Genomic DNA, 26,059 nt, shown 5'->3' on the forward strand with positions numbered 1-26,059 from the left:
TACTTCTCTCTGATTAACTCAATACAACATTCTCCATAAAACCTCTTCTAAATCTTCTCTTTGTTCAAGTAAATATTTCCTACTTTTCTGTGGGAAAAATTATAGTTATATTTTATGAACTTCTTTTTCTCCCGGCTCTTAGGTCAAAATCTCTTTTTGTTTTCTATTTGCTCTTCCTTTGTTCCACTCTTTGATGCAAATGTGAACCTTCACTTTTCCAAAGCCAGTAGTTCTCTTGTTATTACTGATTCTCTCCTCTTTCATTTCTTCTAAGGCACCTTCCCTTTGATCTCTGCCTTTCATCTTCAGTCTCTCTTTATCCATTGATTCTTTTTCACTGATCTACAAATATGCTTGGTTCTCCAAATCATTTACAAATAAATAAAAAACTAAGGCAAATCAAACAAAAATGTTTTTAAATAGATCTAACATGGCCTCCTACTGTACTAGATATCATCTCCATTTAACAACCAACTTACTTCAAAGTAGTTTGAATTGTTTGAGTCATGCCCCATCTCATTCACTATATTCTCTTACACTCTGAATTCCAACCCACAAATTTGATCAAAACTGAATTTTTCAGTATTATCAATAGTCTTTTATTTGCTAATTTCAATAATAATTTTTCCAGTTTTCTTTCTACTTGTCTTTTCTGATATATTGGGCATTTTTATTTACCTCCTCTTCAGATATATTCTTTCTTCCTTGACTTCTGTAACACTATTCTCTTTAGCTTTCTTTTTTCATGTCTGACTACAACTTATCTGCTCTTGTGGGTCATTATTCTGCTAAATGTGAGTATCCTGAAAGGGTCATTCCTGGTCCCTCTTCCCTTTTATTCCGTTACATTTTTTTATTGTGATCTTATCAGTTCTCACACACATTTATCATCCTTTTGCAGATGACATATATAGAATTTGGTTCAACATTGTCACTTGAATGCTGGAAATCCCTACCTGAATGTCCCAAAAGCAGCTTAAAATTAAAATGCCCAAAGTAAAATTCAATTACATTTCCACCTAAACCAATCTCTCCTCCCCAATCTTTATTATTTCTTTTGAGAATACTACTATTATACCAGTTATATAGGAGCAAAACCTTATGATTTTTGAATCTTGCTGCCATGGCCATTGATTTTATGTTCACTGCATTTTGACATAAATACTTCAAACACATACTTAGGAAAACATGAACTCTTGTAAAACCATGTAGTGAAATATATGTAACACTGCATCTCAATGTAGAAACCCTTAATTCAAATCTAATTTCTTCTTCTTCTTCTTCTTCTTCTTCTTCTTCTTCTTCTTCTTCTTCTTCTTCTTCTTCTTCTTCTTCTTCTTCTTCTTCTTCTTCTTCTTCTTCTTCTTCTTCTTCTTCTTGTTCTCCTTTTTTAATGCTTCTTTTTTCTTCTTCTTTTCTTAGAAGATGTGTTTGTATGTTTTCAAGCCTGTCTCCTGAGTTTGTGTCTAACTTTATAGTTGTAGTAGTGCTTTTTTATTGTCAGTCTTTTTGTTGTTCTTTTTGTTTGCTAATTTGTTTTTCTATCCTATATCTTGACTTTGAACATTATGTTATACTTACTCTATTTACCTATGGGAATGGGGGACAAAGTCTTCCCTGAGATGAGCTTCTATGTTTCTGTATTTTAGAATTTATGCTCTTTTCAGGCCTCAATGAGATTCTATAAGCTTTCAGTGTAGTTATCCAGGGAAAGGTCTGGCCACTGACCTCCAGATCTGCATTCCAGAGTTTGCCCAGGTTGGGGCCCCCTTTCCTTATCTCCATTTTCACTGTGAACAATCTTCTCTACCATGAAACTATGAGCCAAAATTGGATAATGGACAATATAACTGAAAAATAGTCTGATCCTGCAACCAATACTGTAACATGGGTCTCCTGAGATAGTTTTATGATCAAGATCTTCAGTAGGCTTACTTTCCCTGAGTCCTACATTGCTGATACCACACAGCTTGTTCTGCTTCCACTGAATATTATTATGCTCCCAGGCAACCCTCAACCCTGTGCCTATAGACAGATTTTCTATTTGTTTTCCTATGCTTCACTGAGCTGGAAAAATGAAAAAAAAATTTTTTCTTTGTTTTACTGTCTTGAATTTGTTTTGATTCATTTTTTTAAATGTGGCTATAGGATGGTATGTTTGGAGAATGTAGCAAAAATTGCCTTTTAAATATAAAGAAATCTGATGTATACAGTACATGTCTTTTCTAAGATAGCATAGAGAATGTAGAGATGGATCTTGAACCTAGATCTGATTTTAGAGGTAGTGCTTTTTTCTTGATATTTAAAAGTATTGTATCTAAGATTAAAAAAATCCTTAATTATATTTTTTCTCTAACTTCTTTCTAGCCTTATTCACATGATTCCTCTTAGTGTTCTACTAAGACAGAACTATTAGTGATTTTCCATTTTACAGTCTGCCTTCACAGAGAGATTCCTAATGGAATCCCTATCTCTCCAACTTGCAAATCCCTAGTTTCTGAAGAACTCTTTTGAAAAGTGCCTTGCTTATATGGATAAATACTATAACCTTCAAGAGTATGAACTCCACGAGGGCAAGGACCATTTCATTTTTATCTTTATATACTTATACTACTAGCAGTATCATGTACAAAATAGGGCCTAAATAAATATTTCTTTTATTGAAGTGAATATTTAAATAGCTTAAAATATTATTTTACTGTATAATTATTTAAGATTAGAAGATAAATTTAGAGGTCACCTCATCCATTCCCTTGTATGTACCAAGGACCACAACTAAACCAACTCAGAAAATAATAAATAACACTTTTAAAGTTTTCAGCACAGGAAGATTTCATCCTCCCTTGGTAGCCCAACCCAAGGTTTAACAACCTTGGTTGTCAGGAAATTCTTCCTCATATCTCACCTAAATCCCTCACGTTTCAGTTTAAGCCTGTCTCTGCTTATTTAAGCCTCAGTAGAGACAGAGAACATCTGTTCCCATCTAATATATAGCAGTTCTTCATATACTTACAGACAGTTATGAAGTTACCCTGGAGTTTTCTTTTCTGTAGGTTAAATAATACTAATTCCTCTAACCTTTATAAATCCTCCATTGCAAAATCTTTAATTTCACTTTTTCTCTGAATATTAATCCATACATACTTTTTAAGCAGAAAAGTACAGAAGGGATACTTTCCTAAACAATGAATGACTAAAAAAAATTGGAAACAACTGGTCTTTCAAGTTCTCATGAAGAAATGAACCAAATAATCACATGTGATTCTCTGTAATTTACAGTGTTCTGTAAATCAGAAGACTAAAGAGATCACAGTAGAAATGTGGCTACTTGAGAGTTTGAGTATCTAAGTACAATTCCAGCCTTTCATAAATACTATTCTGTGACTTTGGACAATTTATATAACATCTTTAGATTATCAGTTTCATGAAGTATACAATGTGACAGTTTGATTAGATGATTTCCAAAGTACATTTTGACTCTAAATATAGAGTCTTAATATAATAGAAATCTTAAGGCTTATTTGATGAAGTCACATCATCCAACAGAAGGCTTGACCATTTATAGGAAGCAAATAGTTACTTCTAAATTTAATTTATTGACTTCTTGGATCTCCTATGTTTATTGATAATTTGAAGAACATCAAATTAATTTAGTAGTGATTTGTAAGATACTGCTTGATAATTATGTAATTAATAAGGCCTCCTCTATCATTTTTGATAATTGCTCAATTTTTCTCCATTTTGTAATTTTGTAATCCCCTCCATGTTTAATTTATCTCCATAATTTTTTTCAAGATCACTTGAACTTTCTAAAGTCATTTCCAATCTATGCATGTATATGAGGATGACATGTTTTTTTTTTTTTTTATTCTGTTGAATATATCTTCATTTCCCCCCAGATCATTCTGTCTTCTTGGAGTCATTTTCAATCTATAGATGGATATGATGAGAATGTTATTCCTACATACTCATGCCAAGACATTTACTTTTGACTGAAGGTTCAAATCATAACACATCATAAAGTTTGGAGCTCTGGCAAGGTTCTTGGCTCTGTATCAGATGTGCTTTGAAAATTGACAACCTTACATTGCTACAAACACATTAAAACCTTTTCACATGTTATTTGCCAATTTATCTTCAATGTCCTACACTTCTCATGTAACTGGCACAGATATTAAAAATTATTTAAAGTTTTTTGTGAAAAGTTAGGCAATATATAAGCAGAATCAGTTCACTAGAAAGTGCTAGATAAATTACCAATAATACTGTTTTTGGTCCATGTATATGTTAACATAGTTATTAAGAATTACCAGTTTTCTGGCATTAGCTAGACTTCAGATTATTTATTCTAGCTTAGTACTGAAAGATCTTGTCCTCAGATCTATTTATATCTGTGACAACACAACAGGTTTTCATGAAAATAGCAAAAGAAAATTCATATGAAAAATTTCTCTCTGCCAATGTGTGTGTGTGACTGTGTGTGTGTATATGTGTGTGTGTGTGTGACTGTGTGTGTGTGTGAACAGAAGGGCATGTTTGCATTTTGTGTATTCCAATTAATGTATTTTTTTAAAATTTTTTATTATATATATATATAAATATATATTTTATAATATTATCCCTTGTATTCATTTTTCCAAATTATCCCCCCGTCCCTCTATTCCCTCCCCCCGATGAAGGCAATCCGATACATTTTACATGTGTTATAATATAGTCTAGGTACAATACATGTGTGTGAATGTCATTTTCTTGTTGCACAATAAACATTAGAATCCGAAGGTACATGCAACCTGGACAGACAGATATTAGTGCTAACAATTTACATTCACTTCCCAGTGTTTCCTCTCTGGGTGTAGTTATTTCTGTCCATCACTGATCAACTGGAAGTGATTTGGATCTTCTTTATGTTGAAGATAACCACTTCCATCAGAATACATCCTCATACAGTATTGTTGTTGAAGTGTACAGTGATCTTCTGGTTCTGCTCATTTCACTCAGCATCAGTTGATTTAAGTCTCTCCAGGCCTCTCTGTATTCCTCCTGCTGCTCATTTCTTACAGAGCAATAATATTCCATAACCTTCATATACCACAATTTACCCAACCATTCTCCAACTGATGGACATCCATTCATCTTCCAGTTTCTAGCTACAACAAAAAGAGCTGCCACAAACATTTTAGCACATATATGTCTCTTTCCGCTCTTTAGTATTTCTTTGGGATATAATCCCAGTAGTAGCGCTGCTGGGTTAAAGGGTATGCACAGTTTGATAACTTTTTGGGCATAATTCCAGATTGCTCTCCAGAATGGCTGGACTCTTTCGCAACTCCACCAGCAATGTATTAGTGTCCCAGTTTCCCCACATCCCCTCCAACATTCATCATTATTTGTTCCTGTCATCTTAGCCAATCTGACAGATGTGTAGTGGTATCTCAGAGTGGTCTTAATTTGCATTTCTCTGATCAGTAGTGATTTGGAACACTCTTTCATATGAGTGGATATAGTTTCAATTTCTTCATCTTAGAATTGTCTGTTCATATCCTTTGACCATTTATCAATTGGAGAATGGTTCAGTTTCTTATAAATTAGGGTCAGTTCTCTATATATTTTGGAAATGAGACCTTTGTCAGAACCTTTGGTTTTAAAAATATTTTCCCAATTTGTTACTTCCCTTCTAATCTTGTTTGCATTAGTATTATTTGTACAGAAACTTTTTAGTTTGATGTAATCAAAATCTTCTATTTTGTGATCAATAATGATCTCTAGTTCTCCTCTGGTCATAAATTCCTTCCTCCTCCACAAGTCTGAGAGGTAGATTATCCTCTGTTCCTCTAATCTATTTATTATCTCCCTATTTATGCCTAAATCATGGACCCATTTTGATCTTATCTTGGTATATGGTGTTAAGTGTGGATCCATATCTAATTTCTGCCATACTAATTTCTAGTTTTCCCAACAGTTTTTTCCGAATAATGAATTTTTTTCCCTAATGTTGGTATCTTTGGGTTTGTCAAAGATTAGGTTGCTATATATGTATCCTTTTTTGTCCGTTGTATCTAATCTGTTCCACTGATCTACCGCTCTATTTCTTAGCCAATACCAAATGGTTTTGGTGACTGCTGCTATATAATATAGCTTTAGATCTGGTACACTTAGACCACCTTCCTCTGAGTTTTTTTTCATTAGTTCCCTTGCAATTCTCGACCTTTTATTCTTCCATATGAATTTTGTTGTTATTTTTTATAGGTCATTGAAATAGTTTCTTGGAAGTCTTATTGGTATAGCACTAAATAAATAGATTAGTTTGGGGAGTATTGTCATCTTTATTATATTCGCTCGGCCTATCCAAGATCACAGAATGTCTTTCCAATTATTTAAATCTGATTTTATTTTTGTGGCAAGTGTTTTGTAATTTTTCTTATATAATTCCTGACTTTTCTTTGGTAGATGGATTCCCAAATACTTTATACTCTCAACATTTGTTTGGAATGGAATTTCTCTTTGTATCTCTTGCTGTTGCATTTTGTTAGTGATATATAAAAATGCCGAGGATTTATGTGGATTTATTTTGTATCCTGCCACTTTGCTGAAATTTTGAATTATTTCTAGTAGCTTTTTAGCAGAGTCTTTGGGGTTCTCTAAGTATACCATCATGTCATCTGCAAAAAGTGATAGTTTGATTTCCTCATTTCCTACTCTAATTCCTTGAATCTCTTTCTCGGCTCTTATTGCCCAGGCTAGCATTTCTAGTACTATATTGAATAGTAATGGTGATAGTGGGCAACCTTGTTTCACTCCTGATCTTACTGGGAAAGGTTGCAGTTTATTTCTATTGCATATTATGCTTACTGAAGGTCTTAAATATATGCTCCTGATTATTCTAAGGAATAGTCCATTTATTCCTATACTCTCAAGAGTTTTTAGTAGGAATGGATGTTGGATTTTGTCAAATGCTTTTTCTGCATCTATTGAGATGATCATATGATTCTTATTAATTTGATTATTAATATGGTCAATTATATTAATAGTTTTCCTAATATTAAACCAGCCCTGCATTCCTGGAATAAATCCTACTTGATCATAGTGTATTATCCTGGAGATGATTTTCTGAAGTCTTTTTGCTAATATCTTATTTAAGATTTTAGCATCCATATTCATTAAGGAGATTGGTCTATAATTTTCTTTCTCAGTTTTCGATCTACCTGGTTTAGGTATCAGTACCATGTCTGTGTTATAAAAGGAGTTTGGTAGGACTCCTTCATCCCCTATTTTTTCAAATAATTTATATAACATTGGGGCTAATTGTTCTTTAAATGTTTGGTAGAATTCACATGTGAATCCATCTGGCCCTGGGGAATTTTTCCTGGGCAGTTGATTAATAGCTTGTTCTATTTCTTTTTCTGAAATGGGACTATTTAAGCAATTTATCTCCTCCTCTGTTAATCTAGGGAGCCTATATTTTTGGAGGAAGTCATCCATTTCACTTAAGTTATCAAATTTATTGGCATAAAGTTGGGCAAAGTAACTCCTTATTATTTCTCTAATTTCCTCTTCATTGGTGGAAAGATCCCCCTTTTCATTTGTAAGACTATCAATTTGATTTTCCTCTTTCTTTTTTTTGATCAAATTTACCAAAGATTTATCTATTTTATTGGCTTTTTCATAAAACCAACTCTTGGTTTTATTTATTAATTCAATAGTTTTTTTACTTTCAATATTATTGATTTCTCCTTTTAATTTTTGTATTTCAAGTTTAATTTTTGGTTGGGGGTTTATAATTTGGTCTTTTTCTAGCCTTTTAAGTTGTAAGCCCAATTCGTTAATCTTCTCTTTCTCTATTTTCTTCAAATAAGCCTCTAAAGATATAAAATTTCCCCTTATTACTGCTTTAGCTGCATCCCAAAGATTTTGATATGATGTCTCATCATTGTCATTATCTTGGGTGAAATTGTTAATTGTTTCTATAATTTGCTCTTTCACCCAGTCATTCTTTAAGATGAGATTATTCAGTTTCCAATTACTTTTTGGTCTATTTACCCCTAACTTTTTACTGAATGTAGCTTTTCTTGCATTGTGATCTGAGAAGAAGGCATTTATTATTTCTGCCTTCCTATATTTAATTTTGAGATCTTTATGTCCTAATATATGGTCTATTTTTGTATAGGATCCATGAACTGCTGAGAAGAAAGTATATTCCTTTCTATTGCCATTCAGTTTTCTCCAAAGGTCTATCATACCTAGTTTTTCTAATGTTCTATTTACTTTTTTAATTTCTTTCTTGTTTGTTTTGTGGTTTGATTTGTCTAAATCTGAGAGTGCAAGGTTGAGATCTCCCACTATTATAGTTTTACTGTCTATTTCTTCTTGCAGTTCTCTTAACTTTTCCTTTAGAAAGTTAGTTTGCTATACCACTTGGTGCATATATGTTTGGTATTGATATGGCTTCATTATTTATGCTACCTTTCAGCAGGATATAGTTTCCTTCCTTATCTTTTTTAACGAGATCTACTTTTGCTTTTGCTTGATCTGATATAAGGGTAGCTACCCCTGCTTTTTTGGCTTTACCTGAAGCATAATAGGCTCTCTTCCAACCTTTTACCTTTACTCTGTGTGTATCTCCCTGCTTTAAGTGTGTTTCCTGTAGACAACATATTGTAGGGTTCTGCTTTTTGATCCAATCTGCAATCCGTCTCTGTTTGATGGGATCGTTCATCCCATTTACATTTACAGTTAAAATTACTAATTCTGTATTTCCTGCCATCGTATTATCCCCAGATTATGCTTTTTTCCCTTCACCCCCCCTGATCCCCCTGCCCGATATTTAATTTACAGACCCCCCTTGTGACGCGCAACCCTCCCTCTTTTTTTTTTTTTTTTTTTTTTTTTTAGGATCCCTCCCCCCTCCCTCCAAGTCCCTTCACTTATTCTTCTTTTCCTTTTCCCTTTTCCTCTCCCCCCTTTTAATGAGGTGAGAGAAAATTCTCTGAAAAACAAATATGTTAATTTCTCCTGATAAGAGTAAGATTCATACAATGATTCTCCCCCTTACTAAGTTCCCTCAGATATGGTGTATTTTCTATGCCTCTTCCTGGGATGTAGTTTCCCTCTTTTTATCATTCCTTCCCCTTTTTCTGAACAGACCTCCTTCCCTTTACTACACCTCCCTTTTTTTCTTTTATATCAGTAAAATCAAATTATCCTTGAGTACTTTTTATATACCCACAACTGAGTTACAGTTCTCAAGGGTTCTGTGTATCTTTTTCTGTTTCTCTTCAGTCTTGTGGATGTAGATCAAATTTTTTGTTTAAGTCTGGTTTTTTTCTTAGAAACATATAGAATTCCTCTGTTTCATTGAATGATCATCTTCTTCCATGGAAAAAGATGCTAAACTTAGCTGGGTAGTTCATTCTTGGTTGCAGTCCTTGATCTTTTGCCTTACGGAATATCAGGTTCCAGGCCCTTCTATCTTTTAATGTGGAGGCAGCCAGATCTTGGGTGACCCTTATTGTGGCACCTTGGTATTTAAATTGTTTTTTTCTAGCTGCTTGCAGGATTTTCTCCTTTGTGTGGTAATTCTGCAGCTTAGCCACTATATTCCATGGTGTTCTTTTTTTAGGGTCTATTTCAGAAGGAGTTCGATGAAATCTTTCCACATCTACTTTCCCTTCTGTTTCTATTATCTCTGGACAGTTCTCTTTGATAATTTCCTGTAAAATAGAATCTAGGCTCTTTTTTTGGTCATAGTTTTCAGGAAGTCCAATAATCCGCAGATTATCTCTCCTAGATCTATTTTCCAGGTCTATAGATTTTCCCAGTAAGTATTTGATGTTGTTCTCCAGCTTCTCATTTTTTTTTGTTTTGTTTGACTGATTCTTGGGTTCTCTGTGAATCATTCATTTCTATTTGTTCCATCCTGACTTTTAAGGAGTTACTTTCTTCTTTCACAGTTTTTAGTTCTTTTTGTAAATGCCCAATTTCATTTTTAAATGAATTATTTTGCTCTATTGAATTTTTTTCCATTTCCCTAAATTTTTTTGAGAATTATTTTCTTTTTCCAATTCAGAAATTCTATTTTCTTGAGACTTTTTTATCTTTTCCAATTCAGAAATCCTACTTTCCTGTGTTTTTTTAACCTTTTCTAATTCATAAATTTTGTTTCCCTGCATCTCCTGTGAATTCTTTATTTTTTCCAACTCCAATTTCAGGACGTTGTTATTCTCTATCATAGCTTCCCTTTCCTTTCCCCATTTTTCTTCAAACTCCCTTAATTTTTTAAGAGTTTCTTCTAGGAGAGAGTTATTTGATGGGGGGCAGGAATCATTCCCCTTTAGGTTGTTATCTGCTGTCTCTCTTCTGTTAACTTCCTCGGGGTTGGATACCCGCTCTTTCTCTGTATAGAAGGAATCTATAGTTTTTCTGGCTTTTTTGCTCATATTTAAAAAATCTTTTGGGGTCTGTCCCTGGGGTAGGAAATTAATTATTTACTTCTTTACCAGCTTCCTCCCAGACCGGATGGATGCAGAGGCTCCTGTGCCTGAGCTTAGAGAGAGCTCTGGAGAGAGTTCCCACCCCCTCCCTGGAAGTGCCTCAGAGGTGATTAGCACTGCTGTGCCCGAGGGCGTTGAATAGTAAAGACAGCACAAAGCCCAGCCTATGTGTCCGGGTGGGGGGTGGATGTCTGCAGCAGGTGAAGTGAAAAGCCCCTGTGCTCAAACTGGAAGTGTCTGCCAGAAACCACGGTCCCTAGTTCAAAGGTTCCGCTTCTCTGGGACTTCCTGGAGCTGAGTTCCACTCCCTCCAGCTAAGCTAGGCAGTGTGTGTTGCCTTGGGCCGTATCCACCCACTTGTCAATCTCTTAACTATTCTCAGGTGGTAGCTGAGGCCACACCCCCTGGTGCCGAGATCTGCTGAGTCACCTCCAGGGTCCGGGGAAAATCTAATCTGAGTTTTAAAATATTTTGGCTATTTCTTCTGAACTGCTAAATAATTAGCAGAGAAGAGCTAACAGCCTGTGCCAGATTCCTTTACCTCAGTGGCTTCTTTGATCCCAGAGCCCTTCCCAGCGCAATGGGCAGAGTATGCTAGCACCCAGCAGTCTGTGCTGGCCTCTCTTCTTCCTCCCCTGGCGACTGACCTTTTCTGTTGAAACTCCAGATTCTCTTCAGCTGGTAAGTTGTGCTTCCAGTCCTTGTGGTATCTATCAGTCCTGGGCTTATTTTGAGACTTAATTTATCTAATTGGTTGTGAGGGAGTGAGGACGTTCACAGTGTCGTGTGTTTCTTCTCCGCCATCTTGGCTCCCCAATTAATGTATTTTTTTAATGGTCATGGGAGTATATATGTATACATTTTCCTCTTAATGAATCTATCCTGGATTATGTCTCTGTCTTCTTCTATATGTATTCACTTTTCCCTTTTGGTAGTAGTTTCTTCTCTGCTTTTTTTGAGCTTCTCACAATGTCTCTGTGATCTGTTCATCTCTGTACTTCTGTTTCTCTTTCCATTTATTTTTCCCTATCTCCTTAGCCTTCCTCTTACTAGCCATGATATAAAACTTAGCTATATGTTTTATGATTTGTCATATTTATTGAATAATTGAATAGAATTGTTGTTTTTTTAGTTGAACTGTCCTCCATATATATATATATATATATATATATATTTTTTTTTTACTTTTTATATATATTTACTTTTTAACATGTATGTTCTGACAATTGTATGATAAAATAACAACCTGATAGTTTCAAGAGTTCTGGCTTTGGAGTTAAGAGGCTAGGGATAAATATTAATCTTTGTCTCCTACTGCTTTGAAATCCTGGGTAGGTGACTTTGCCTCCTTAGGCTCAGATTCCCCATCTGGAAAATAAGACGTAAGAGATCAGCTATATGCCCCCTTCAAAAACATTACAGATTTACACCTATAATCAATTAAAAATATGAAGATCATAAGATGCCCTGGAACTAAAGTATGATCCTGAGATAACAAATGGCTAAACAGTTCTGTTCTGTCACTTTGCAGTTAAAAGCACACCTTATATTTCAGCACCAACCTGGAAGATACTAAGAAAGAGTAAAATTAAAAATTAAATGAGGAATACGAAAGGAACATAATAGAAAAAACAGTGAAAATAGAAATTTTGGTCAAAATTCTAGTCTAGTACCGTATAGCATTTTGCTGAACATGTGTAAGATACATTAGATGGCATATTGATATAAAGCCAAAATACTCTTATTTACTGCTTATTATAATCTTGGCAAAAAATTATTCTGTCAAATGTGCGACTATGATCCTGTCAAATTTCAACGTTTTCCAATTTGAAGTTTTTTATGAGTCATTTTTTTTTTTTTTTGAAATTGCGTATAAGAAAAAAAAAAGGTAAAATATTCGAATTGAATTAGCTAAAAAGTTTGGAAAATGCAAGCAAAGCACAAGAAATTATTTAAGGAATAGAATAGATAATTAAGGTGAGAATAGAAAGGGGATAGAGGAAAATTAATTTTGGCATTTGTTTTATAAAGCATCTTCCTTTCAAAGGGAAGAAGGTTGCTAACAATAAAATTATATTGTCATTAATCTAACAAGAAAAATGTTTTTATTTATTGAACTTATCAAGCATCTCCTCTCCTCAAAGTACTGTTCTAAATTCTAGGGCTACAAAGCATAATTTATCCCTAATACTTGTCTTTATGAAGTTTATGGTCTAGTAGAGAAATGATGAACAAAGGAGTAAGTACAATACATAATAGAATGTTAAGTTCAAGGGAAAATAGAGAATACAATATTATGTGAAATTGAATGAAGGAAGTTATTTACCGTTATGATGACTAGGTTAGACTTCATGGAAGTAATAAGTTTTGGTTGGTTTTATGAGACGGGGAGGAATTAGAAAGACTAGATGAGTGGGGATGGACAGGTTATTATTGATAAGGAGCAATGCCATCAACCACACAGAAAAAGTGAAAGGATAGCAACGTTCAAGCAATAAAATATAATCTAGTTTGATAGGTATGTACAGTGAATGGAAGCCAACAATATTAGATACTATAAAGGTGTGGTGATATTGATTATGAAGGGTCTTTGATACCAGATAATGGAGTATTTGAGAATTGTAAATGAAATTAGTGACTATATAATTCATCTCATGTAGTAAGAATCCTCTGTACAGCAAATATAAAAAAACTATCCCCCAGATTTTTCTTGAAGATCTCATTAAAGAGGAACTCATGCTCTCATGAGAAAGTGCCTCTCACATTTGGAATGAAAAGAGGGATATATAGAAGATTCAACAAAATGGATAATCCATATTTTTTCCCTCTGTAAAATGAGGGGGATGGACTACTTAGCTACTTGCTATCTTTCTATTTCTAACAATGACATAGTGACAAGAGTAAACTCACATTTCTCTTTTCACTAAGAATTTAATCTAGCCCTTGGTCCTGGCCAAATCTCCAGGATCCTGGAGTGACAACATTTTGTATCTAAAAACAACATCCAGCCTGCAAGACTGCTTATATGGAGTTCAATGTAGAAAGGGATGATGGTCAGGTACTATAGTCACACAAGGAAACAAATCGACTGTTTGAATCATTCGGATGTTGTGGATACAGTATGACTGAGAGGGGAGGGTAGAAGTTTGTTTCATGAGTTCAAATAGGTTTCCATTCTGCAAAGTCAAGCTCTTGAAGGGTTTCTGCAGGTAAAATTGAAAACTCATTGGAATGTTGGAGTGTAACCTGTCAAAAGATCTAGATATTTTGGACATGAGACCTTTGTCAGAACCTTTAACTTTAAAAATATTTTCCCAATTTGTTACTTCCCTTCTAATCTTGTTTGCACTAGTATTGTTTGTACAGAAACTTTTTTTAGTTTGATGTAATCAAACTCTTCTATTTTGTGATCAATAATGATCTCTAGTTCTTCTCTGGTAATAAATTCCTTCCTCCTCCACAGGTCTGAGAGTTCGACTATTCTCTGCTCCTCTAATCTATTTATGATCTCATCCTTTATGCCTAAAACATGGACCCATTTTGATCTTATCTTGGTATATGATGTTAAGTGTGGATCCATATCTAATTTCTGCCATACTAATTTCGAGTTTTCCCAAAAGTTTTTTTCAAATAATGAATTTTTATCCATAATGTTGGTATTTTGGGGTTTGTCAAAGACTAGATTGCTATAGATTTGCCCTTTTTTGTCCTTTGTACCTAATCTGTTCCACTGATCAACTGGTCTATTTCTTAGCCAATACCAAATGGCTTTGGTGACTGCTGCTATATAATATAGCTTTAGATCAGGTACACCTAGACCACCTTCATCTGACTTTTTTTCATTAGTTTCCTTGCAATTCTAGACCTTTTATTCTTCCATATGAATTTTGTTGTTATTTTTTATAGGTCATTAAAATAGTTTCTTGGGAGTCTGATTGGTATAGCACTAAATAAATAGATTAGTTTGGGGAGTATTGTCATCTTTATTATATTCACTAGGCCTATCCAAGAGCACTGAATGACTTTCCAATTATTTAAATCTGACTTTATTTTTGTGGCAAGTGTTTTGTAATGTTCCTCATATAATTCCTGACTTTTCTTTGGTAGATGGATTCCCAAATAATTTATACTCTCAACATTTGTTTGGAATGGAATTTCTCTTTGTATGTCTTGCTGTTGCATTTTGTTGGTGATATATAAACATGCTGAGGATTTATGTGGATTTATTTTGTATCCTGCCACTTCGCTAAAATTCTGAATTATTTCTAATAGCTTTTTAGCAGAGTCTTTGTGATTCTCTAAGTATACCATAATGTCATCTGCCAAGAGTGATAGTTTGATTTCCTCATTTCCTACTCTAATTCCTTAAATTTCTTTCTTGGCTCTTACTGCCAAGGGTACGTTTCTAGTACTATATTGAATAATAATGGTGATAGTGGGCAACCTTGTTTCACTCCTGATCTTACTGGCAAAGGTTCCAGTTTTGTCGCCATTGAATATTATGCTTACTGACTGTTGCAAATATATGCTCCTGATTATTCTAAGGTATAGTCCATTTATTCCTATACTCTCAAATGTTTTTAGTAGGAATGGATGTTGGATTTTATCAAATGCTTTTTCTGCATCTATTGAGATGATCATATGTTTTTTATTAATTTGATTATTAATATGGTCAATTGTACTAATAGTTTTCCTAATATTAAACCAGCCCTGCATTCCTGGTATAAATCCTACTTGATCAAAATGTATTATTCTGGGGATGATTTTCTGGAAGTCTTTTTGCTAATATCTTATTTAAGATTTTAGCATCAATATTCATTGAGGAAATTGGTCTATAGTTTTCTTTCTCAGTTTTCGATATATCTGGTTTAGGTATCAGTACCATGTCTGTGTCATAAAAGGAGTTTGGTAGGACTCCTTCATTTCCTATTTTTTCAAATAGTTTATATAACATTGGGGTTAATTGTGCTTTAAATGTTTGGTGTGCTAGCACCTAACCATCTGTACTGGTCTTTTTTCTTCCTCCCCTTGCAACTGACCTTTTCTGTTGAAACGCCAGATTCTCTTCAGCTGATATGTTGTGCTTCCAATCCTTGTGGTTTCTATCAGTCAAGTGTTATTTTTGAGGCTGATTTAACTAATTAACTGATTTAGCTATTGAGGGAAGAAGGGAGCTTACAAATGCCCATGTATCTTCTCCACCATCTTGGCTCCGCCCCCAGTGGTGGCATTCTCAATAAGATTCGGTATGAAACAAGGTTGCCTATTTTCACCACAATTATTCATTATTGTACTAGAAACATGAGCTTTAGCAATAAGAAAAGAAAAATAAATAGAAGTTATTACAGTAAGTGATGAGGAAATAAAATTTTCACCTTTTGCAAAAGATATGATGGTATATTTAGTGAACCTAGAGAATCAAATAAAAATCACTAAACAATTAACAATGTTAGCAAAGTTGAAAAATATATACTAAACCAATGCATATCATTGATATTTCTTTTTTTTATTTTCACTTATGTTTTTTATTAAAGCTTTTTATTTTCAAAACATATGCTTAGATAATTTTCAAAATTTACTCTTTCAAAATCTAGGTTACAAATGTTTCCTTTCCTTCTCCTCACACACTCAGCTAGAGAGAAATCAATCTTTTATATGACCAACATGTGCAATTCTTCTATATGTATTTCTATAATCATAATGCTGCATAAGAAAAGTCAAATCAAAAAGGAAAAAAAAATGAGAAAAAATTGCAAGCAAACAACTACAAAAAGAGTGAAAACACTATGTTGTGATTCACACTCAGTATCTACAGTTCTCTCTCTGGGTGTAGATGGCTCTCTTAATCACAAGACCATTGCAACTAGCCTGAACCATCTCATTTTTGAAAAGAGCCAAGTCTGGAGAAGCTAGTTGGTGCAGTGGATAGAGTACCAACCCTGAAGGCAGGACAATGATCTCTTGCTTCTACTCACTTCAGTTATCTTCAGTTCATGGAAGTCTCTCCAGGGCTCTCTGAAATCATCCTCTTGATCATTTCTTATATAACAATAATATTCAATAAAATTCATATAACATAAATTATTCAGCTACTCTCCAAGTAATGTGCATCCACTAAATTTCCATTTTCTTAGCACTACAAAAAAGGTCAGCCACAAACATATTTGCACATATGGGTCTGTTTCCATCTGATATTTTGGGGATAGAGATCCAATAGAATTACTGCTTCATCAAAGAATATTCACAGTTTAATAGCCCTATGGGCATAGTTCCAATTTGTCATCCAAAATGATTGAATCACTTCACAACTATACCACCAATGCATCAGTGTCCCAATTTTCCCTTATTCCCTCCAATATTCAGTGTTATCTTTTACTGTCATCTATGTTAATCTGAGAGTATATAGTAGTACTTCATAGTGGCCTTAATTTGCATTTTCTGATCAATAGCGATTTAGATCACCTTTTCATATGACTAGAAATGTTTTCAATTTTTTCAACTGAAAATTGTTGCCATTTGTCAATTGGAGAATGGCTTGAATTCTTATAAATTTGAGTTAATTCTCTTTATATGTTAGAAATGGGGACTTTATCATCACCCTTGAATGTAATTTTTTTCCTAGTTTATTGCTTCCCCTCTAATCGTGTTTACATTGTTTTGGTTTGTACAACAACTTTTTAAATTAATATAATCAAAATTATCCATTTTACATTCCATAATATAATTCAATAATTCCAGTTCTTCTATGGACAGAAATTCCTTATTCAAAGATCTGAGAGGCAGACTATTCTTTGTTCTTCTAATTTCCTTATAATATGACTATTTATGTCGAATTTAAGAAATCATTTCAAGCTTATATTGGGTAGTAGGTATGACAGGTCAATGCCTAATTTCTGTCATATAAATTTTTAATTTTCCCAGCAATTTTTGTCAAATAGTGAATTTTTTATCCCAGAACTTGGGACCTTTTGATTTATCCAACACTAGATTACTATAGTTGTTGTCTGTTTTGTTTTGTGTATAATTACCCTATTCTTACTGATTGATTCACTGCTCTATTTCTTATCCAGTAACAAATGGTTTTGATGATTGATACTTTATAAGTAGGTTTTAGGTCTGCTAGAGGTAAACCATCTTGATTTGCATTTTAATTTCTTTGAACTTCTTGACCATTTCTTCTCTTCTTCCAGATGAACTTTATTATTATATTTTCTAGCTCTGTAAAATAAGTTCTTGGTTGATTGATTAGTATGTCATTCAATAAATATATTAAAATTAGGTATTATTATTATTATTATTATTATTATTATTATTATTATTATTACATTAGCTCAGCGTATGCACAAACACTTAATATTTTTTCCAATTGATTAGATATGACTTTATTTGTATGGAAAGTGTTTTATAATTGTATTTATAAAGTATCTGACTTTGCCTTGGGATGGAGACTCCCAAATATTTTATGTTATCTACTGTTATTTTAAATAGAATTTCTCTTTGTATCTCTTGATACTGGATTTTGTTGATAATGTATAAAAGTACTGATAATTTCAGTGGATTTATTTTGTAACTTTGCTAACATTCTGAATTGTTTCTAATAGTTTTTTTAGTTGATTTTCTAGGATTTTCCATGTGCACTATCATATCATTTGCAAAGAATGATAATTTCATTTACTCATTACCTGCTCTAATTCCTTTAATTTATTTTTCTTCTCTTATTGCCAAAGCTAATATATCTAATACAATATTGAATAGTAATGGTGATAGTGGACAACCATGTTTCACCCTGATCTTATTGGGGATGTTTCTAGTTTATTCCCATTACATATGATGTTTGTTGATGGTTTTAAGTAGATGCTTCTCATCATTTTAAGAAAACTGCCATTTAGTCCTATATTGTCTACTATTTTTTTAAATAGGAATGGTCTCTGATTTTATGAAATTCCTTTTATGCATCTATTGAGATAATCATATGATTTTTTGTTACTTTGTTTATTGATACATTCCATTATGCTAATAGTTTTTTCTAATACTGAACTAGCCCTGAATATAAACCTGCTTGGTCTTGCCATATTATGCTGGGGATAATTTGCTGTAATTTCTTTCCTAATATTTTATATAAGATTTTTGCACCAATATTTATTAGGAAAATTTGATATGTAATTTTCTTTCCTTATTTTCAACCTACTTATTCAGGTATCATCACTATATCTATATCATCAAAAAACTTTGGAGGATTCTCTTTTTCCATAGTTTTCCATATAGTTCGCAGAGTATTGAAAGTAATTCTTTAAATGTTTGGGAGAATTCACCTGTAAATTTATCTGGGAACACCATATCTCCCTAGGTCTTTCCCCTGCATCTGCACTTGACTGCCTCCCTTGTGCCTTATTGAAACAGCCTTTTCTAATGTTCTTCCAAAATATCTTCTGCTAAAAATTTGTTACACTCCAAATATTTGTATTTGTCACAATATTTGTAGGTTCTGTCACTACAAAACAAATATGGAGAATTGATCTGCTGTTAGTCTGAGGGATGCCATCAGTGTTTAGATAAAGAGCTTTCCACTCTCCACCATCTTGGCTCCATCCCATCATTGACATTTCTATATGTTACCGACAAACTACAGCTAAAAGAGATAAAAGAGATAAAAAGAAAAGTCCCATTCAAAATAACTTTAGATAATATAAAACATTTGGGAGTTTACCTGTTAAGAGAAAGTTGGGAATTATATGAGCACAATTACAAAACACTTTTCACACCAATTACTGTTAGATCCAACCATCTCAAAGAATATCAAATACTCATGGATAGGCCAAGGTAACATAATAAAATGATATTTCTACCTAAATTAATATAGTTATAATAAATTAATCCATCTAAATTAATCAAACTGCCAAGAAATTTCTCTGTAGAGTTAGAAAAAATAATATCAAATTCATCTGGAAGAAGGCAAGGTCAAGAATTTCAAGGGAATTAAAGGAAAAACTGCAAAGGAAGGTAATCTAGCTGTACCAGACCTAAAACTGTACCATGGCATACATCAAAACCATTTGGTACTGTCTAAAAAATACTTTAGTAGCTCAATGGAAAAAGGTCAGGTTCACAAGACATACCAGTCAATGAGTATAGGAACTTAGTGTTAAATACTGGCTTCTGGGACAAGAACTCAGTATCTGACAAAAATTTCTGGGAAAACTTGAAAATAGTATAGTAGAAACTAGATAATGCCAAAATCTAACATTCTATAGAAAGACAAGGTCAAATTGTATTCATGATTTGGGCATAACGTGTGATATTATAAGCAAATAAGGAGAACAATTGATATTTTACCTCTCATATCTGTGAAGGGAGAAACTTATGACCAAAAAATAACTAGAAAGCATTATGAATTCCAAATGAATAATTTTGATTACATTAAATTAAAAAAAAATACATACATGCAAAACAAAAGTAGCCAAAATTAACAGAAAAGCAGAAAATCGGTAGAGGGAGTACAATCGTTTTTTCCGATAAAGGCCTCATTTCTTTTCTTTTTTTTTCTTTTTTTTTTCCCTGAGGCTGGGGTTAAGTGACTTGCCCAGGATCACACAGTGTTAAGTTTCTGAGACCAGATTTGAACTCCGGTCCTCCTGAATTCAAGACTGGTGCTCTATCCACTGTGCCACCTAGTTGCCCCTAAAGGCCTCATTTCTAAAATACACTTAGAATTGATTAAATTTATAAGAACACAAGCTATTGCCAAATTGATAAATGATCAAATTATGAACAGCAAGCTTTAGAGGAAGAAATTAAAGTCAGCTATAGTTATATAAAAATGCTTTAAAGAACTATTGATTAGAGAAATGAAAATTAAGAAAGCGCTGAGGTACCAGTTCAAACCTCTCAGACTGGCTCAAATGAGAGGAAAAGATAATGATAAATTGTTAGGATTACTAGGTGAGAACTCAGGTTGTCTGGGCAGTGACAAGATGAGAACTCAGGTTGTCTGGACAGTGACAAGGTGAACTCAGGTTGTCCGGAAAATTACAAGGTGAGAATTCAGGTTGACTTGACAGCTCTCTGGCTCAGACCTTTGGTTCCGGCCTTTAAAGGGAATTTACACCTTAGGAATTCTAAGAGGAGCAAGTTCATTGGTGGAAGTATTTCTCTACACCCCATTGAGTCCTTACACGCCCATTCTCTGGGAGGATAAAAGAAGGGCAGCATTGGGTCTGAGAGAAAAGACTCTCTGATAGAGTTTTGACTCCAGGCAAGCTGAAAGGAGACCAGTCTGATTTGAGAAAGGACAAGAGCTGGAGGAGATTCAGAGCTCCCAAGAAACCTGCACATAGAGGAAAAGATTTTACAGATCTCCTCCCAGAGAAGGATTATAATTGAGTAGACAGACCCTCACAATTCAAGAACATTACAATAAATGTTGGAAAGAATGTGGGACACTAATGAATTGTTGCTGGAATTGTGCAATGATGCAAACATGCTGGAAAGCAATTTGGAAGTATGTTCAAAGGGTTTTGAAACTTCATTTCCTTTGATTTAAAAATGTCTCTACTTCATCTGTATCTCATAAAAGAGACACAAAGATTCACATATGCAAAAATGTTTGTAGCAGCCCTTTTTGTAGTAGCAAGGAACTGGGAATTAAGTGGACAACTCTCAGTTAGGGAATGGCTGAACAAAATATAGTATATGAGTATAATGAAATATTATTGTTCTATAAGAAATGATGAACGGGCTGGTTTCAAAAAAGCCTGGATGTACATGAACTGACACTAATTGAATTGAGGAGAATCAAGGGAACATTGTATATAGAAACAACAAGATTATGTAATCAAGTATGGTAGACTAGATTTTTTTCAACAATGAAGTGATGCAAAGCAATTCTGCATCCAAAGAGAGAACTATGGAGTCTGAATGTGGATCAAAGCAAAACATTTTCAGCTTCTTTGTTTGTTGTTTGCTTGTGTTTTTTTTTCCTTCTTGTGTTTTTCCCCTTTTGATCTTATCATCATCATCATCATCATCATCATCATCATCATCATCATTATTATTATTATTATTATTATTATTATTATTATTATTATTATTATTATTATTTCCTCAACATGATGAATGGAAAAACTGTTTGGAAGAACTGCAAACATTTAAGATACCCTTATCAGATTGCTTGCTATCCTGTAGAGCAGATATGGAAAAAAATGAGAGAGAAAAAATCGGAATGCAAAGTTTTGCAAGTGTGATTGTTGAAAACTATCTTTGCATGGATTTTGAAAAATAAAATGTTATTAAATTATTTATATACATATATATTACTGGTTATTTCCCGATACTTGACAAATTCTGCCTTTTTTGTTAATCCTGAGATTGTATAACTCTTACCTATAATCACTAATAAAAATAGAATTGGTTTTGTTTTTTCATGCAGTAATGTTATGTAATTTATCTCATACTTAGTAAATATGAGAACTGGTATTTGAATCCTGGACTTCCTGAATTAAAGTTTATTATTCTACCCACTGTGCTATGCTACATATTTCATGGAAATATTTAAGGGATTTTAAAAATTAAATTTTATTTTTCAATTACAAAGCTCATACTAACCTATTTTACTTCATCCCCACTTGTAATAATAATAATTACAACAAAAGCAGCAACAACAACAAAATACATATGATTTGGGAGAATCTTCTGGTATAGTCAAGCATAATAAATCTCAATATTAACCATATGCAAAAGTAAATATCATATTCCTCATATTCTACTAAAAAAAATCATGATTTCTTTGTGTGTGGCATTCTATGTACTTAAAACACTATTATAGGTATGAGGTGGAATCTTAGAGATGCTTTAATGTGTATTTCTCTATTTTATAGTTATTTTGAAATACTAAATTTTTTATTTAAAAGATAAATTTCTATTCTATATTTTTCTGCTTGGTAGGGTAATATAAAGAAATTAGGATATTTTTGTGGACTTACTTTATATCCTAAAACTTCTTCAAAAATGAACATATATAATTATTTTATTATGATTGTTTTCTAAATAAAGCATAATTTTTACATTTAGATTTGATTTACATTTAATTTAATATAGTGTTTTGAGGCTTTCTATTTTGTTTTTAAATTGAAAGACAACATTTTGTTGATTTTCTAGAGACTTTGTAAAATTTGCATATCAGAGTAGAACACATGATATCACCTTTCCATAATCTTGTTTAATGACATGACTATTTTTTCTTGTTAGTAAAGTTACAGCCAACTTATTTTTTTAAATAACCATATCAGTACAGCACATTCCAATTGTTTTTGTAGAAAACTTTCATAACATATCAGCCTCCAGCTACTGATTAATCTACAAATCTTTGACTTCCTTTATATCTTTATACTAAAATGTATTTTCCATGAACACTTGCAGCTATCTTAATTGGTGATTATGCTTACTATGAAATTTCATAATCTTAAGATGTATTTGACCTTAGTATGTGGAGATTCCTCTCAAGTTTTTCATTATAAATCCCTTATTTTCTCAATCTTGTAAGAAAATTTAGTGCATAAATTGCAATTATTTCATTGATTATTTGTTTTTTTATTCATTGTCTTTTTGAAGCAAATTGATTAAGAATTCTAACAAATTATTTTTTTCCTATTTTCTGGGGTTTATGAATAATTCAACTTCATATATCTCACTAGATAATTTATGAATCTTTCCAATTTTGCTGTAGCATTTTCTGATCATCTTGGGAGAATGTTACTATGGTTTGGGTTAACTTCTTTTAGTACTATTTAAGTTGGGTTTTGTACATTGGCAATAGATAGATAGAACCTAAATTTAAATTAAAATTGAAAGCTAATGAAAAAAATTTGTGATTATTTGCATATTTATAACATAGTCATTCCATATACACTGTAAACCATAGAGTTAAAATTAAATAGAAGAGGGCATAGACATAGGTAAAACTTAGCTATTTTTAGAGTAATTGATATAATTGATATTATTATGATGGACACTATATCTTTTATCTGTGTCCTTTCTGTTGTTTTATAAAATATAATAGCTTGGTGATGTTTCTCTGTGAAATAGAAATGGCTGTGTAATTAGCAAAGAAGCACAACTTGAAGGACCCCTACTTTGAATATTTGGACAAAATATTTAATGTATTAAAAGTATTGTTTCCTTCTCTACTCACTATATTCTGATAGGAGGTAAGAATTGTGGATAGAAATGGCTTAAAGAGCAAACCATGGAATTATGAAGGACTTTGTAAAGGAGCAGTGTAGTACTTACTTGATATATCAAAGTGGGGATTGAAATTCTATATAAATAATTAACCATTAATTTTTTTTCTGTTCCACAGCAATCTTAAACACTAACAACTTGGATAGCATTTGATAATATTTGATTTAGTACTCAGTAGTGTTTGAATGCAACTTATAGATATTTTAATTAGCTACGTTAAAACTAAAATTGATGTTGTCAGGTTCCATCCTCTGAAGGGATCTCCTTTCATTCACTCACTTTTTTATTTATTCAACAAATATTGTCTAAGAACTGAATAACCATGAGATGATATTATAGGTGTTGAAAAAGAAAAAGAAATGTTTCACAGACACACACACACACACACACACACACACACACACACACACACATACACAAACACCGACACACACACATACACATACACACAGTAAGATATAGTCATTATCTTCATGAGTTCATTCTAAATCCACAGACATATCTACTCAAGGAAATAATTAGAAATGACTCCTTTCTTTCTTTGCAAATACCTGTTAATACATGATGGTCTGATTGTGTTATTAGAATATAAAGACCTCAAAATTAAATTCACAAAGGCAGAAATAGTAAATGATTTCGTTTCAGATCATGATGTAATAAAAACTACATTCAAAAAAAGTTAGGGGTAAATAGACCAAAAATAAATTGGAAACTAAATAATCTCATCTTAAAGAATGATTGTGTGAAACAGCAAATTATAGACAAAATTAATTTCACTCAAGATAATGACAATGATGATACATCATACCAAAATTTGTGGGCTGCAGCCAAAGCAATAATAATAGAGAAAGAGAAGATCAATGAATTGGGCTTGCAACGTAAAAAAAAAAAAAAAAAAATTAAATATTACACTTGAAATTCTAAAAACACTTTCCACACAGATTAAATAAATTCAGATCTAACCATTTGGAAAATATTACATTCTCTTGGATAGGGTGAGCAAATATGATAAAGATGACAATACTACCTAAATTAATCTATTTATTTAGTGCTATACCAATCAGACGCCCAAAAACTATTTAATGATCTAGAAAAAATAACAACAAAGTTCATATGGAAAAACAAAAGATCAAGAATTTTAAGGGAATTAATGGAAAAAAAAATCAAATGAAGTGAACTTTTTAATGAGATAAGTTTCCCTGAAGCAAATATGTCAATTATTTTATCTTTAAACCAAATCTGATGAGAGTAAGATTCACACAGTGTTCCTCTCCCCCTCTAAATTCCCTGAGATATTATACATGTGGGCTTTATGTATATCCATAACAGAATTACAGTTCTTAAGAGTTTTTTTAACCTTTTCCTGTTTCTCTTGAGTCCTATAGTTAGAGGTCAAAGTTTTTGTTTAGTTCTGTTTGTTTGTTTGTTTGTTTGTTTTTCCCCCCTTGGAAACAAATGGAATTGATCTGTTTCATGAAATGTCTATCTTCTTCCATGGAACAAAATACTCAGCTTAGATGGGTAGTTTATTCTTGGCTGTACTCCAAATTATTTTGCCTTTCAGGAAATCAGATTTCTTGTCCTGGGACCTTTTAATATGGAAGGATCCTGAGTGATCCTTATTGTTGATCCTTGGTATTTGAATTGTTTTTTTCTGGCTGCTTGTAATATTTTTTCCTTAGTCTGATATTTCTGACTTTAAGCCATAATATTTCTTGGAGTTTTTATTTTAGGGTCTTTTTCAGAAGGTGTTTGATGCCTTCTTTCAATACCTATTTTACCTTCTGATTCTATTACATCTTTGATGATTTCCTATAAAATATTATCTAGGCCATTTTTTTTTCCATTATAATTTTCAGGAAGTCCAATAACCCTCAGATTATCTCTCCTAGATATATTTTCCAGGTCTTTTTTTTTTTCCCCAAGTAGATATTTAACACTTTTTTTCTATTTCTTTTTTCATTTTTTTTTTTTGTTTTGCTTGACTGATCCTTGATGTCTCAATGAATTATTCATTTCTAATTTTTCAGTTCTGATTTTTAATGAGTTATTTTCTTCATTAGCTTTTTTTTTTTACCTCTTTTTGTATATGTCCAATTGAGTTTTTTAATGATTTGTTTTGCTTTGTGGGATTTTTTTTTCCATTTCACTTTTTCTTTTCTTTTTTTTTTTTTTTAACTTAGTTATTTTCTTTTTCAAATTCACAAATCCTACTTTCCTGGGAGTTCTTTGTCCTTTCCAATTCACAAATCTTGCTTTTCTGGGAGTTCTTTACCTTTTTTAAATCCACAAATTCTGCTTCCCTGTACTTCCTGGGAGTTCTTTACCTTTTCCAT

The sequence above is a fragment of the Sminthopsis crassicaudata genome, chromosome 1 (genome assembly GCF_048593235.1).
Source record: "Sminthopsis crassicaudata isolate SCR6 chromosome 1, ASM4859323v1, whole genome shotgun sequence".
Taxonomy (NCBI): Eukaryota; Metazoa; Chordata; class Mammalia; order Dasyuromorphia; family Dasyuridae; genus Sminthopsis; species Sminthopsis crassicaudata.